The sequence below is a fragment of the Pogona vitticeps genome, chromosome 2 (assembly GCF_051106095.1).
Source record: "Pogona vitticeps strain Pit_001003342236 chromosome 2, PviZW2.1, whole genome shotgun sequence".
Lineage (NCBI taxonomy): Eukaryota > Metazoa > Chordata > Lepidosauria > Squamata > Agamidae > Pogona > Pogona vitticeps.
The window spans coordinates 180,361,336-180,375,595 of NC_135784.1; the positions used below are offsets into that span (position 1 = coordinate 180,361,336).

Genomic DNA, 14,260 nt, shown 5'->3' on the forward strand with positions numbered 1-14,260 from the left:
TGTAACGCATGGCTTGGTTTCAACAGTGTCCACAAACTATTTACAAAAGGATTTGTCGTCTCTGGATTCCAGGGGCCGGTTGTAGGCGGCACAGACCCCAATCCAGGGTCCAAAGCTGCTTCTAGTGAAATCAACGGTAGTGTCTCTTCGTCACCACTCCAGCCATCCCAGGAGGATCCCTCTCCTCCCTCTGTACCCCAAGGGCCGGGTAACCCCCCAGCTTCCTCAGTTCGGCGATATGCCATTGTCGTTTCCTTTCCAATTCTCTTGCCACAGCTTCTCTTTCTTCACGGAGTTTCCTCCTCCACTCCTTAGCCTCCGTCTCTCCCCAATAGGATGGACGGGGTTTTAACCCCAGCTGCCGGCGTTTCTCTGCCTCTTCGTGAGGAACCCGGACCTGTTCCCACTTATGGGTCCAGGGGTCCTCCATCCACACCCATTCCCAACCGCCCGGAATATCCCTCGTCCTTTCCCTTATATCCCCTACCCCCGCTTCAATCTCCTCCCCTCTGTTTCCCGCCTGAACTCGCCCCGGTTCCCGGGTGATTCTTAACTCCTTCATGACCTCCTCCAGGTCATGTGTGTCTACCCCCTTGTTTAGGGTAAGGGATCCGACGCAATCCTTTCCCCAATCAGGGGTCTCCACTCCTTTCTCTTCCCGTCGCGGTGGGGATGGCGGGGGAGATGTCTGTGTATAGTGGGTATTCTTCGGGAGCGACGGCACTCCTATCATAGCTTCCATTTTGGGAGCCTCACACCCACCTCAGCCATTGGACCCCAAATATAATGAGGGGGATAGGGAAGATAATGCCGTGACAGCCCCTGACAAACAAGACAACACTTCAAAACCATTCTGGAAAATTGCTTTTATTGGTTTTGGAAAAGAGGCTAAATGGGTATCCTCAGCAGAGACAACGACCTGGTTCAGCTCCATCAGGATGCCTGCCTTCTGGTCCCTCGCTTCCCCCGGGGGAAGAGGAAGCTTCGGGGTCTGCAAGAGAAAGATACAGAAATAACAACTAAGGGGCGAGCTCGCCCACTGCCATCAACCGGCTTCAACCCAGGCGTATCCACCGGCCAATGTTCTGGCAATTTGATCCCAAAGATCCGCCTGCCAATATCCACTGGCTTCCACCAGGATTATCCACCCGTTCAGCTCTTCCACTCCGCTTCTGAAGCCAGCCTCCGCCAGCTCCCAAGTGCTTGAGTCACACTCACGCCTCATGACATCCCCACCGAACACTAGCCAGCCCATTCACACACACCTTCACACACACAAACACACCAGCTGCCCCTCCCCCCGACACACACACACACCTTTACTCCACCAGCCATTCACACACACACCTGGGCTTCCATCCACTGATATCCACCAAGCTTCTGCCATCTGGTTTCAGGAGGCTAACGTCCACCACCGGCTTCATCCATCAGCCTCTGCCAGCCTCCACCTTGCAGCCTCAGACAGCTTCCGCAGGGAGATGCCACCAGCTTCTGTCTGCCGACGTCCACCGACTTCCCCCTGGTCCATCGCCGACATCAGCCAGCTTCAAGCCATGGATCTCCACCAGCCTCGAGCTATTAACACGCAAGCCCACTTAGCAAGTTCCTCTGGTTTCGCCAGAGAACTTGCCTTGGGCAGAAAGGCTGGGTCCCTTCCAGCCGCTGCCGCTCTCTCTGCTGGACTGCCCTCTGGCCATTGGCCTCCCTTCTGGTCTCCTGCCCTGCCCAGCAAGCCCCTTTTATCTGCCAGCAGAGAGGTGGGGCCCTGTCAGGTCACAAAGAACCAGGAGAAAATGGGTTGGGTTGCCAAGGTGGCAGCAGCAGCAGCAGCCTTGGGATTGGCTGAGTCCTGAAGATGATGTCAACAGTCCCTCTGATCATGTGATTCACCCCCCCAAAAAACTTGCATTTTGCATGATTTTTTAAAAAAACATATTTTTTATTAGTGGCCTCTAAAGGTATACTGGTGCTTGCATAAGGTTTGAGTAACGTGCCCTGGCTTATTGAAAGGTGCCAAGGAGTGTCTGGGTCACATACCTGGTCATGTGCCTGATTTGTGCAATCAGGATGTACCCCAGGACTTCATCAATCAGCTGCAGGTAGCCATGGCAAGTTACTCATATCTTATGCAAGTGCCAATAGGATTCCAATTAAAATGTCTATAAATAGAAAGTGCTTCCTTTCTGTCTCCCTTTCAGCTTTGAGCACATTACTGCAAAAGTATTGCAGACAGTTGGGTAGACATCCATTTCTCTTAGGCTGGAAATACAGTAGGACCCCTGTATCCGCTGGATCAGTATCCACAGTTTCACTTATCCATAGTCTGGAATTTTGAAAATGATTAAAAGAAAAATATAAAAATTAGAAATAGGTATTTTCACAATGCATTTACCCAGTTGGCCACTACAGGGAGCCCGAGACCGTACTAGGTATTGTTATTGTTGAAGAATACATAACATGGCCTCTGGCTCCCTAGGTTGGCTGGTTCTGGTGATATAGGTGAAAATACATATTCTTGGACTTTGCTCTTTTACCATGCTAGTCATTATTATTATAGTGTTCACTATTATCCACAGTTTTCAACATCCCTGGGGGGGCTTGTATCCAATCTCCCGCAGATATGGGGTTCCGACTGTGCTTTCTGATTCAGAAACTGTGTTTTCTAGTTCCAAAATCACTCCCCGTGTCAACATTTGTACATACATAGTGTGTTATGCATACCCGTACAAATTGCTTCCTTGCCAAAATGCTGTAATCAAGTCACAGCCAACTGAACTCACAGACCTGCTGACACAAGAAGGGGAATACGCTATAAAATTATGCAGAAGATGAATAAAGTAGATAGAGGGAAGCTCTTTTCCCTCTCACTCAATACCAGAACCAGGGGACATCCATTCCAATTGAGTGTTGGGAGAGTGAAAACAAAGTATTTCTTGACCCAGCGTGTTGTTAGTCTGTAGAACTCCTTGCCACAGGAGATGGCATCTGGCCTAGATGCCTTTAAAAGAGGATTGGGCAGATTCCTGAGGAAAAGTCCATCGCAGGTTACAAGCCGTGATGGGGATGTATAATCTCCAGTCTTAAAAGGGAGGTACCTCTAAATACCAACTGCAGGGGATGGTATCAGGAGACAGGTATCTAGTTGTCTCGTGTGCTGCCAGAGGCATCGGGTGGGGCCACTGTGAGATACAGGGAGCTGGGCTTGATGGGCCCTTGGCCTGATCTAGCAGGACTTTTCTTATTCGTTCTTATGCTCTTAAGGAGATGAAATTTCCAAAGCTTCCCAATATAATATTAATAATATAAGCATATTCAGTGTTAACACCTCTAGAATAAAACATGAATAATGTTGTACTTCCTATTATTGCAAAATGTGATACATGTGATTGTGGAATTCATAGAATCAAAATATCATAAAATAATGGAGTTGGAAGGAGCATACAAGGCCATGGGCTCCAACCCCCTGCTCAATGCTGTCATCCACGTCAAGGCAGATCTGACACAAGGTTGACCAATTTTCTCTTGAATGCCTCCAATATGGGTGCACTCACCACCTGCCAAGGTAACTGGTTCCCATGTCGTACAGCGCTAACAGTTAAGAAGTTTTTCTCTATATTCAGCCTAAGTCCGGCTTCCTATAATTTGGGCCTTTTATCATGTGTCTTGCAGTCTGGGATGAGTGAGAACAGATCCTGCCTCTTTTCAGTACAACTGCCTTTCAAGTACAGTATTTGAAAAGTGCTTTCATATCTGCCCTCAGTCCCCTTTTCTCAAGGCTAAACATTTCCAGCTCCTTCAGCATTTCCTCATAGGGCTTGGTTTCCAGTCCCCTGATCATCCTCAGGTGACTAGAAACCATCATCCTGGACATGACTACAACAGAACTCATCCAAATGTTGAAAAAGAGAAAACACCTTGCGGCCTGGTGGGAGACAAGTGAGCAGAGTGAAAATCTGAATTAGCCCTAGGATAGACCTGCAAGGGGGAAAAAGTGAGATGGGAGAGAAAAGAAAGAGAAGAGAGAAAGGGTAATTGTTGGGAATTCAGGAGGAGGAAAAAAGAATCACGACGGCTGAGTGGAGAGGAAGACTGGATCACTGGATGGGTCCATGGGAGGATGAACCAAGAACAGGTATGCCTCGTTAGATGAGAAGGAAGAAGCAGCGGGAAGCACGAGAGATTTGAGGGCTCCTAAATCATGTAAGGAGGAGCACCGGTGCCAGTTTTGAATTAAAATGAAATACGCAGGCAACAACAACAACAACAACAACAAAGAACAAAATAGAAAATGACTGATAAAGGAAGAAAGCACACTTAATTCTAAATATTTTAAAGATGACAAAGGTGTGGGAGAGGAGGCATGGAGCCATTCGAAGCATTGCAAGGGTGCTCCTGTCCTCCCCTCAATTTTAGCCTTCCAGTGGACAAGCTAAATCCCTACATAACACTACTCTTTATGACTCTTAGTAGATCATGATTAAATTTGGAAAATAAGGAAAAACCTACCAATTATTAATAAGAGCCTGGACAATAAATTAATACCAGCGGCTATGCTTTTCATGCCTGTACGTATTTTTATTATAGCTGATGTTGCAGACAGGTGGCCCAACTGTCTTGTTCCTAGTGCCCTATCGTTTGTTTGTTTGTTTGTTTAGTCGTTTAGTCGTGTCCAACTCTTCGTGACCCCATGGACCAATACTTTAGGTCAATTCACATTGACCCATTTGCTGGAGGAACTTGCTTTGTAGCTAGACATTTGCAAACCTAAACATGTCTCCTCGGAGCCCAAATGAGCTGAATGGAACATACTGCTGGGTAAGCACGCACAGGACTGCCTCCCCCCTGCCGCCTCTGGAGTGTGCTTCTGGATCAGGCCTTTAGTACCACAGCAAATAACAGTCATGGAAAGATGTATTCTCAGTAATAACAGTTATAAATGGTACATTAGAAAGAGGTCTTGTGAATGATAACACCACATGCAAATCTTAGCACAGGTCAGGCTTTTGCCCATCAAAGCAAGAATACAGGAAGCTTCTCTGCGTGTCTAGTAAGTGGGCAGTAAATTCAGTGCCTTAGGCCCCAATGAAAACGAAAGAACACAACTATGGCTCTCTCTCAAACTGAGAGAAAACAAAGCTTGCATTCATAGACACCTGAACCATTAGGTGCTCCGAGGCAGCCACTGCCCTCAAGAAGCATATTTTTCAGTACCAGTGTCTTTTTGCCATCTATCCATGGCATGGATCCACATGAATTTTAATGTATGCTCATCTCCAAATCATTCCCTATCTCCATTTCCTTGGTTGTGGCACTGTTGTGAGAGGTTGGGCTGTAAGCTTCTTTGAAGTGGCATATTTTCTCCCCACTTGTACTCTGCAAGGAGCTGTCCATGGAGTGCTCATGGTGTTGATGATGAAGATGAGGCTTGCCAGGTCTCAGAGAATGAGCTGCTGTGCCAGGAAACGGCTGGGATCCCCTGAATCTCCAGGGCAGGCAAACAAATGTGAGGAGCAGTGGTGGAAGGGAAGGAGCAAGTCTCGTTTATTGTTACAGGCTGGCCATAGTGTTTGGGTACCCAACTCCAACCCTCTCTGAATGCCACCAGGGCTCACAGGCTTCCTGTGTCTATCCAACACGATACATAATATACTTACTTAGGAGCTCAGATAGGGAACCCACAGTGCCTAGCTCACTCCCTCACACATGCATGGAGAAATATTATGTTCCCAATTCCTGTGACATCACAAGGCCCCAAACCATGAATTCACAAAAACTCACGCCAGGCATTGGGCCCCAAATATAATGAGGGGATGGGGAAGATAATGCCGTGACAGCCCCTGACAAACAAGACAACACTTCAAAACCATTCCGGAAAAATTCTTTTATTGGTTTTGGAAAAGAGGCGAAATGGGTATCCTCTGCGGAGACAACGGCCTGGTTCAGCTCCAGCAGAATGCCTGCCTTCTGGTCCCTCGCTTCCCCCGGGGGAAGAGGAAGCTTCGAGGTCTGCAAGAGAGAGAAAAAACAACTAAGGGGCGAGCTCATCCACTGCCGTCAACCGGCTTCAACCCAGGCATATCCACCGACCAATGTTCTAGCAATTTCATCCCAAAGATCCGCCTGCCAACATCCACTGGCTTCCACCAGGAATATCCACCCGTTCAGCTCTTCCACTCCGCTTCTGAAGCCAGCCTCCGCCAGCTCCCAAGTGCTTGGGTCACACTCAAGCCCCGGCGACATCCCCACAGCACGCCAGCCAGCCCATTTGCAGACACAAACACACCAGCCGCCACCCCCACCCCCCGACACACACACACCTTCACTCCTCCAGGCATTCAGACACACACCCGGGCTTCCATCCACCGATATCCACCAAGTTTCTGCCATCTGGTTTCAGGAGGCTAACGTCCACCACCGGCTTCATCCATCAGCCTCTGCCAGCCTCCGCCTTGCAGCCTCAGCCACCTTCCGCAGGGAGATGCCACCAGCTTCTGTCTCCCAATGTCCACCGGCTCCCCCCCCCGGTCCATGGCCGACATCAGCCGGCTTCAAGCCACGGATCTCCGCCAGCCTCGAGCTGTTAACTCGCAAGCCCACTTAGCAAGTTCATCTGCTTTCGCGAGAGAACTTGCCTTGGGCAGAAGGGCTGGGTCCCCTGCAGCCCCTGCCGCTCTCTCTGCTGGACTGCCCTCTGGCCACTGGCCTCTCTTCTGGTCTCCTGCCCTGCCCAGCAAGCCCCTTTTATCTGCCAGCAGAGAGGTGGGGCCCTGTCAGGTCTCAAAGAACCAGGAGAAAATGGGTTGGGTTGCCAAGGCAGCACTCTTGGGATTGGCTGAGTCCTGAAGATGATGTCAACAGTCCCTCTGATCATGTGATTCACCCAAAAAAACTTGCATTTTGCATGATTTTTAAAAAACATATATTTTTTAATTAGTGGCCTATAAATGTATCTGTCACCAGTCCCTCTGATTGTTAAATCTCCCCGTGTTGGCCTTCTTAGAAGATTCAATGTGGTGATCTAAAAAGTTATCTTCCATCATTTACACCAAAAGGAATTTTCCTATGCTCTGAGCTGGGGGGGGGGGGAATGAAAGTAATACATTTATAAGGATGGGCACAATCACACAATGCAGCCTTTGACCCTTTTGGTTTGGGTTATTTTCCCCCTCTTTTTGGACATGTTTTTCTTGCCCTGGCCTTGAAAAAGATATTATAAGGAGCCCATTAAGAAAAAAAAACTATGTGTTTGAAACACATAAGCATTTTAACACCATCCCTGCACTATCAAAGATGCAGCTGTGTTTCAAAAACTCTCCCAGTCTTTGGAACTCCCTCCCACTGGAAGGCAGATTTGCCCCATATTTGTTGTCCTTTCACAAGCCGGCGAAGACGTTCGTCTTCAGGCAAGCTTTCCCATATGGATTGGCTGCCTGGGTTGGGATCTTGAATGGACTGTTGTGCCTTATTGCTTTGAATGTGTTTTTGGTGTTGCTTTTGTTTTCTATTTTTATTGGGGTATTTTTTTCCTGTAAATTCCTTCTTCCAGCACCTTTTGAAGCGTGGCTGTCAGGAACTGAACCTGCAACTTCCTGCATGCCAGACTTCCTGCCAGCCTCTGTACTAAGTTGCTCCTGTCACATTCTCCATTGCTAGTGCCATCATGAGCCTTAGGTGGCCTTTGGCTATGGATACCTGGCACGTATTATACAGTATGTCGGTGCTTGCATACTGGTGTTTGCATAAGGTTTGAGTGACGTGCCCTGGCTTATGGAAAGGCGCCAAGGAGTGTCTGGGTCACATACCTGGTCATGTGCCTGATTTGTGCAACCAGGATGTACCCCAGGACTTCATCAATCAGCTGCAGGTAGCCATGGCAAGTTACTCATATCTTATGCAAGTGCCAATAGGATTCCAATTAAAATGTCTATAAATAGAATATGCTTTCTTTCTGCCCCCCTTTCAGCATTGAGCACATTACTGAAAAAGTACTGCAGACAGTTGGGTAGTCATCCATTTCTCTCAGGCTGGACATACAGTAGGACCCCTGTATCTGCTTGATCAGTAACCACAGTTTCACTTATCCGTACTCTGGAATTTTGAAAAAGATCTACTACTAAATACTTCATAAATTGTTGCTACAATCCTGCCAAGTGGCAACGCCTACATTTATTATTTGGGCGTGACCGTGCATCCCTTTGGCAGCCACTTCTTATTTGCTTGGAGCTCATAGGCTCCAAATTTCTTTCTTTTCTCCAAACCCCACCCAAGGGCTCCTAAAGGAAATAACGGAGTTCCGCCAAAAGATAGTTGTGTGTTTTCTGTGCTCTGTCTAGGTGTGGTTGGAATCCAGTAGCTACCCTTACCAGATAGATTTAGGTCATGATTAATACACAAAGTGGTAAAACTTTTATCTTGAAGGCTTGAACACAGCATTAACAGTGACTGTCAAACATTCCATTTCTGTTAAAATTTTCTCTCTTCTAACCTCGCTCCGAATACCCCAACTGCTCCCGTTGGGCCATCCCACTTAACTCCCCAGGCTTTCCTTCTCTCCCAACCCTCCAGCACCACCATCATGCTTAAGAGCCACCCCACTCTTTGGCCCCCCTCTCATAGCATTCTGAGGGCTATGATAGGTCCACCCCAAGAGAAGATGGATGCCAGTGCTGCCTCTCACAATTGCCCCTCAGACATTCGGATCACTTGGAACTAAACATGGAATCAGACCAACACATTGTCTGATGGCAATGGACCCCTTCTCTATTCTACATCAGCTGTAATCATTATTCAGCACGTGCAAGGGTAGATTGTCTTCCCATATACCTGACACATCAGCCCAGTTTAGGGCATCTGTTATGTGCTTACAACAAGTCCTCCTGACTTATGACAACCCTAGGAATTAGCGACCACCAACCTTGCTCAGCTGTTGCAAACGCAAGACCACGGCTTCCTTTATTGAGTCAATCCACGCTCTTTCCTGCTCCCTTAATTTTGTTGCAGCATTATTGTTTTTCTCAATGAGTTTTCTCGGCTGATGATGTTCATAAAGTACAATAGCCTCAATTCAGTCATTTTTGCTTTTAGAGAGAATTCCGTCATGTTTCACATAGAACCCACTACTTTTTCTTTCTTGGTATTTGCAAATCACTCCTACAACACTACATTTTGAAAGGAACAATATTTTTCTTTCCCTGTCAGTTTTCTCCATCGCCAGCTTTCACATCTTTGCTTTTTGAGAATCTTTTTTAGTTTTTTCATAGCCGTTCTCTCAAGTCTGTCTTGCTCTGATTTCTTGGCTGCAGTCTCTATTTGGATTGATGACAGAACCAAGTATACACAATCTGTAATAATTTCAATTATTTTTTTGTCAACATTAAACTTATATAGTTACGGTATTTTGTATACATTATTTTTATCTTTTTAATATCGAACTGCAGTCCTGCTTTTGCGCTTTCTTTTTTCACCTTCAGCAGAAGTTATTTCAAGTCATTGCTGGTTTTTTTTTGTCAGTAACATGGTATCATTTACATATGCTAATTACTGATATTTCTTCCACCAATTTATTTATTTATTCATTCATTTATTTTATTGGACTTCTACCCTGCCCATCTAGACTAAAGGTCTACTCTGGGTGGCATTACAAATTTAAAAACAGTAAAAAAAAAACATAAATAAATACTATAAATCCAAGATGGCAATATATGAATTTAAGATATGGCAGGAGGGAAAGTCTGCCCAAATGGCCAGGTCTTGACTATTCTTCTGAATACACCCAGAGAGGGAGCCAGGCAGATCTCCACAGGCAGGTTATTCCAGAGCCAAGATGCCACTGCCAAGAAGGCCAGGTTCCTCGTTCTTTCCCTCTGAACCTACCTCAGTGTTAGGCCCTTCAGCCACCCGGCCTGACTGGAACGAGTGACTCTGGCAGAAGAGTCTCTTTTTTTCACTTGTCCTTCACTGAATGTAGTTCAGCTTTCTATATATGTTTTGCAAAAAAGTTGAAGACATAGAGAGATAATGTCCATATTTGTCTGATCATCTTACAAATAGGAAATCATGCGGCTTCTCCATATATAGTTTCTTGTTCAGAATATAGTTTATACACCATAACTGAGCCACACTCATTTTTAGAACAGTCCATAGCTTCTCATGAACTGCATAGTAAAAAGCTTTACTAAAATCTATAAAGCACAGAATGATTTTCTTCTGAAACTGTTTTATACACTCCAGCAGCCAACATATATTTCTGAATCATCTCTACTGCTTCTTCCTTTCTGAATCTAGCTTGAACATGAGGCATTTATTGTTCCATATAAGGTAAACGTTATGGCTGCAAAACCTTGAGTATCACTTTGGTGACATGGGAAACTAATGCAGTGGTCCTATATTTACTGAATTTTTGGCATTTCTTTTCCTGAAGAATGGAATGTATACTGAACATGTCCAGTCTGTGGGCCATTGCTTAGTTTTTCATAATTTTGGGATTTTTTTTAGGATTTTGACTGATTCAGTCTCTGCAGCTTGAAATCATTCTATTACTCTAGTGATTTATTTCTTACAAGTGCTTTGAGGACAGCTTTCACCTTGCTTTCTACAATTGTAGGTTCTTTATCACATAGTTCTCATTCAAAAGAATCTGTCATCCTTTTATCTTTCCTGTATAGCTCTTCAATATGTTTCCATTTTTTCTTTTATTATATCATGTTCAGAGACTACATCCCCCTATTGATCTCTCAGCATCTCTATCTACCTTCTTGGATTTTACTGTAGATATATTCCCCCCCCCCCCGCTATTGTTCTCTTCCATTTATTTGTGGTCACTATTGTAATAGTCCTCCTTCCCTCCCTTCCAGAAATGAGATTTTACTTTCTTTCTTTGAAATAACTCTAGTTTCAAATCAGAGATATTCTGGTTTACAGTGAACTGAGTTTAGTAATGGAAATTGATCTTTATATGAATGCTAAAGTCATCTCAAATGTTATTCAAATTGTATTTTAAATCACACTTTATTTTAGAACTATGATTTTTTTCATGTTCTTCATCTTTATTCTGATTTTTTTATATTAATAATTCAGAGTCAGTGCCACAATCTGCCCCTGGTCTTTTTTTTTGCTAGAGAGAACATAGCTTCTTTATCTACTACTTCCAAATTTGTTTGATTTCTGTATTGGCCATCTGATGACAACCAAGCACAGTGACCGGTTTCGTTGCCTGAAACAGGTATTTGTAATAAACATGTTGTTGCCTTCAAAAAATTCTGAGTCATTGTCCTGCTTCATTTGTGATTACTAGGATAAATTTTCCTACAATGTTTGTATCTGCTTTGTTTCCCACTTTGTGTTCCACTCATCTTTGACTATAAGCACATCCAGTTTTTGTGATTAATTTGCTCCTGGACACTTGTATAAAAGCGTTTGATTTATTCATCCTTAACATCTGCAGCTGCAGCATAGACCTGACTGATGATTATGTTGATAATTTTTCTGAGAAGTCTTATTGATTTTATTCAGTCAGTTTTCATTATAGCCCCAAGCTGCTTGAGCTACATCTTGCCTCAGTATTATACCAACGCTGTTTCTTCTGAGTTTGTATTTTCCAGAGTAAACACTTTGTAATTGTCTGGTTGAAAATGTCCATTTTAGTTGATTCACACCAAACACTACAACATTTAAGCATTCCACTTTTTGCTTTACAGTGTCGAGTTTACCTTGATTCATACTTCTTGAGCTCTATATTCCAATAATATGTGTTGTGCACAACCTTCCTTTTACCCTTGTGCACATCCACCAGTAAATGTTATTTCAGGTTTAATCTACTGTATTTGCTTCATTAGCTACAGTGGTATCCACACATCTCCTTTTGTCTTTCTCAATAGCTGACTAAATATCTCTGACCTGAACATGTCATCTTCCATTACTTTCTCTTATTTTGCTTTCAATTGTCTCATCATAGGATTTTCACGATAAGAAATATTCAGAACTGGTGTATCAATGCCGCCTTCTGCGCAGAAGTGACAGGAGTTAATTTGAGTGTCCCTTTCTTTGTCTGTGAAAGATCCTCTGCCAGTTTCTCCTTCTACTACGGCTGCTACCGTTTCTAGTGGAATTTCTGTGCCCCCATTATCACTGGAATTATCCATTCCCTTCTGCTGATTTAACTGTTAATCCTGAAGAAGGTAGATGACCTTAGTCTGGAATCTAATTTTTTACCATTCTCCCTTGGGTAACCCTGCTAGAAGTTCAGTCTCATAACAGAGTTTAGCCGTCAGATGGCAGTGCTCCCTGCTTTTCTAAGGGCAAATGCAGGAGAGGGTTACAGAGTCTAGGACATCCACACAATGTTAAGTGGCAAAGGAGAACAGCTGCAGAATTTAGGTGTAACAGCCAGGAATCTATGGCCACTACTTCTCCCCAGTATCACCATCATTAAGACAGGCTGTGGCTAAGAGACAAAATATTTGTCTATATTTAATTCTCTTACCACAGCCACACTTTACTTCTTCCTAGATCGCTGAATTGCCATTCATTCCTTTGGGAATGATAAAATGCTACACACTGCAGCAAGGCATTACTCATACAGCATCTCTGCAGGCATGTGATCTGGATGAAATTCCCACAGACTATGCATCCAGTAATCTCAAACGGGGCTTTTTTAAAAAGTGAAATAAACTACTTTGTACATGAAGGCTTCAGCCTGAGCAAACTAATTTGAAGGTAAATTTCACAGAAGGGAGTTAAGTAGTTGTCTTTCGTTCAGGCCAAAGGCACATTTAAGCACAGCATTCTGGAGACATTATGGCCAGCCACTAGCTTAGAGGCTTAACACAAGATTTACTTTTTAATAACTAGAATAATTAGGACTTGGCAGCAAATTTGCATTGCCAAATATCTGTTTTCTCCATCCCACTGCACGTTCGATCTGTACCAGGTTCCCCAATACAATACTAGTTTTCATCATCATCTTCTTTCTGACCTTTCTTCCCCCCCACTCCACCTCAATGACCGTTCAGTCCTCCCCTCTGCTAACTCTCCTCCCCACTCATACCCCAAACGAGGATCTTCTATCTTTTTTTTTTTATCTCTGTCTCTCTCTCTCTCTCTTTCTCTCTGGTTTGCCATATCCTGCTTCTCCAAATCCAGGGGACCAAATATGTATTGTAGAATAATTATTTGCACATCAGGTCGTTGCTGCCGATTTCCTACTCGGAGTCCCACTTCTTTTTAAGCTGCCTCAAAGAGAGGGAATCGGGAGGCCGGGCGGTCTTCGAGTCTTTGCGCGCAATCCACGCGTGGACACGAAAGGGTTCGGGGCATGCCACTTGCCTTTCCCACCACCTTAACGCCTCAAAGAGGTTCCGTGCCTTTAAGAGCCACATCGCAATTTATATTTTGCTCTACACTCCGGTTGCCTCGATCTGAGTGAGCAGTGCAAGTGCCGCTCGCGCCCCCACATGCACACACAAACACACACTCAGTCTCAGCTCACATTGGTGCAGCCGGAGTTCAGAGCGAGACTGATTGCTATCCTGTTCGCCCATGCTCCTATTTTAACCCAGTTGCAGAATTAAGGGCAGGGTTGCGGTGCAACCACCTGATTGGAAACAAGCTGTGTTTGGACGCCTCTCAGGAGAAACCCGAGACCTTCCTGGCTGCTGGACGGAAGTGGGTTACTGTCCTTTTTTAAAAATGTTCCCCTGTCTCCAACCCTAAGCGATACAGATTCTGCCCTCAAGAGTTCTAGAGCAACAACAATTAAGAGATTTATTTCCCGGTTGTCGTCGTCGTTTTCATTGTCGTGTGCTGTGGCTCTGAAACCCTGAGCGTCTCTTCTTTGGAGTGGTGCTTCAGAGGCTTTGCAGAGGAGATGACAAAAGAAATCCAAGACTTGCTTTTATCTTGTTATCTTCGCCCTCCAAAATACATAGTTGAAGTCAGAGGCAAAACTTGATGCTTTGGCAAGCTCAGATACTTCTTAGAAGGCATGCGTGGTTGTCAGTACAGTATTCCTTTGCCTCTTAATCGAAAATCGCAGTTTCTGTAGCCCATAAAATATAACAAACCTATACATTGAAAAAGACAAAAACGTTGTGGCACCTTACGGACTAACTGCTATATTTGAATGAGAGCTTTCGTGGACGAGACATAAGAGCGGGATTGCGTGGCAAGTTTTTCAACGTACACACACACACACACAGAGACACAAACAAAATAAAGCAGCTGCTTGCTTGACGGTCTCCCTTATTTACTATCTCTATGGGCG

At 44.7% G+C, this 14,260-nt stretch overlaps 2 long non-coding RNA genes across 2 annotated transcripts; both read right to left on the bottom strand.

Annotated features, from left to right (window-relative positions):
- Window positions 1-851: 851 nt before the first annotated feature.
- Window positions 852-1,545, bottom strand: LOC144587113 (uncharacterized). Its single transcript, XR_013542295.1, has 2 exons — window positions 1,348-1,545; window positions 852-991 (listed from the first exon to the last, which is right to left on the bottom strand). It is a non-coding gene; the product is annotated as an uncharacterized LOC144587113 (long non-coding RNA).
- A 4,321-nt stretch (window positions 1,546-5,866) lies between these two features.
- Window positions 5,867-13,473, bottom strand: LOC144587114 (uncharacterized). Its single transcript, XR_013542296.1, has 2 exons — window positions 13,336-13,473; window positions 5,867-6,006 (listed from the first exon to the last, which is right to left on the bottom strand). It is a non-coding gene; the product is annotated as an uncharacterized LOC144587114 (long non-coding RNA).
- Between the last annotated feature and the right edge of the window lie 787 nt (window positions 13,474-14,260).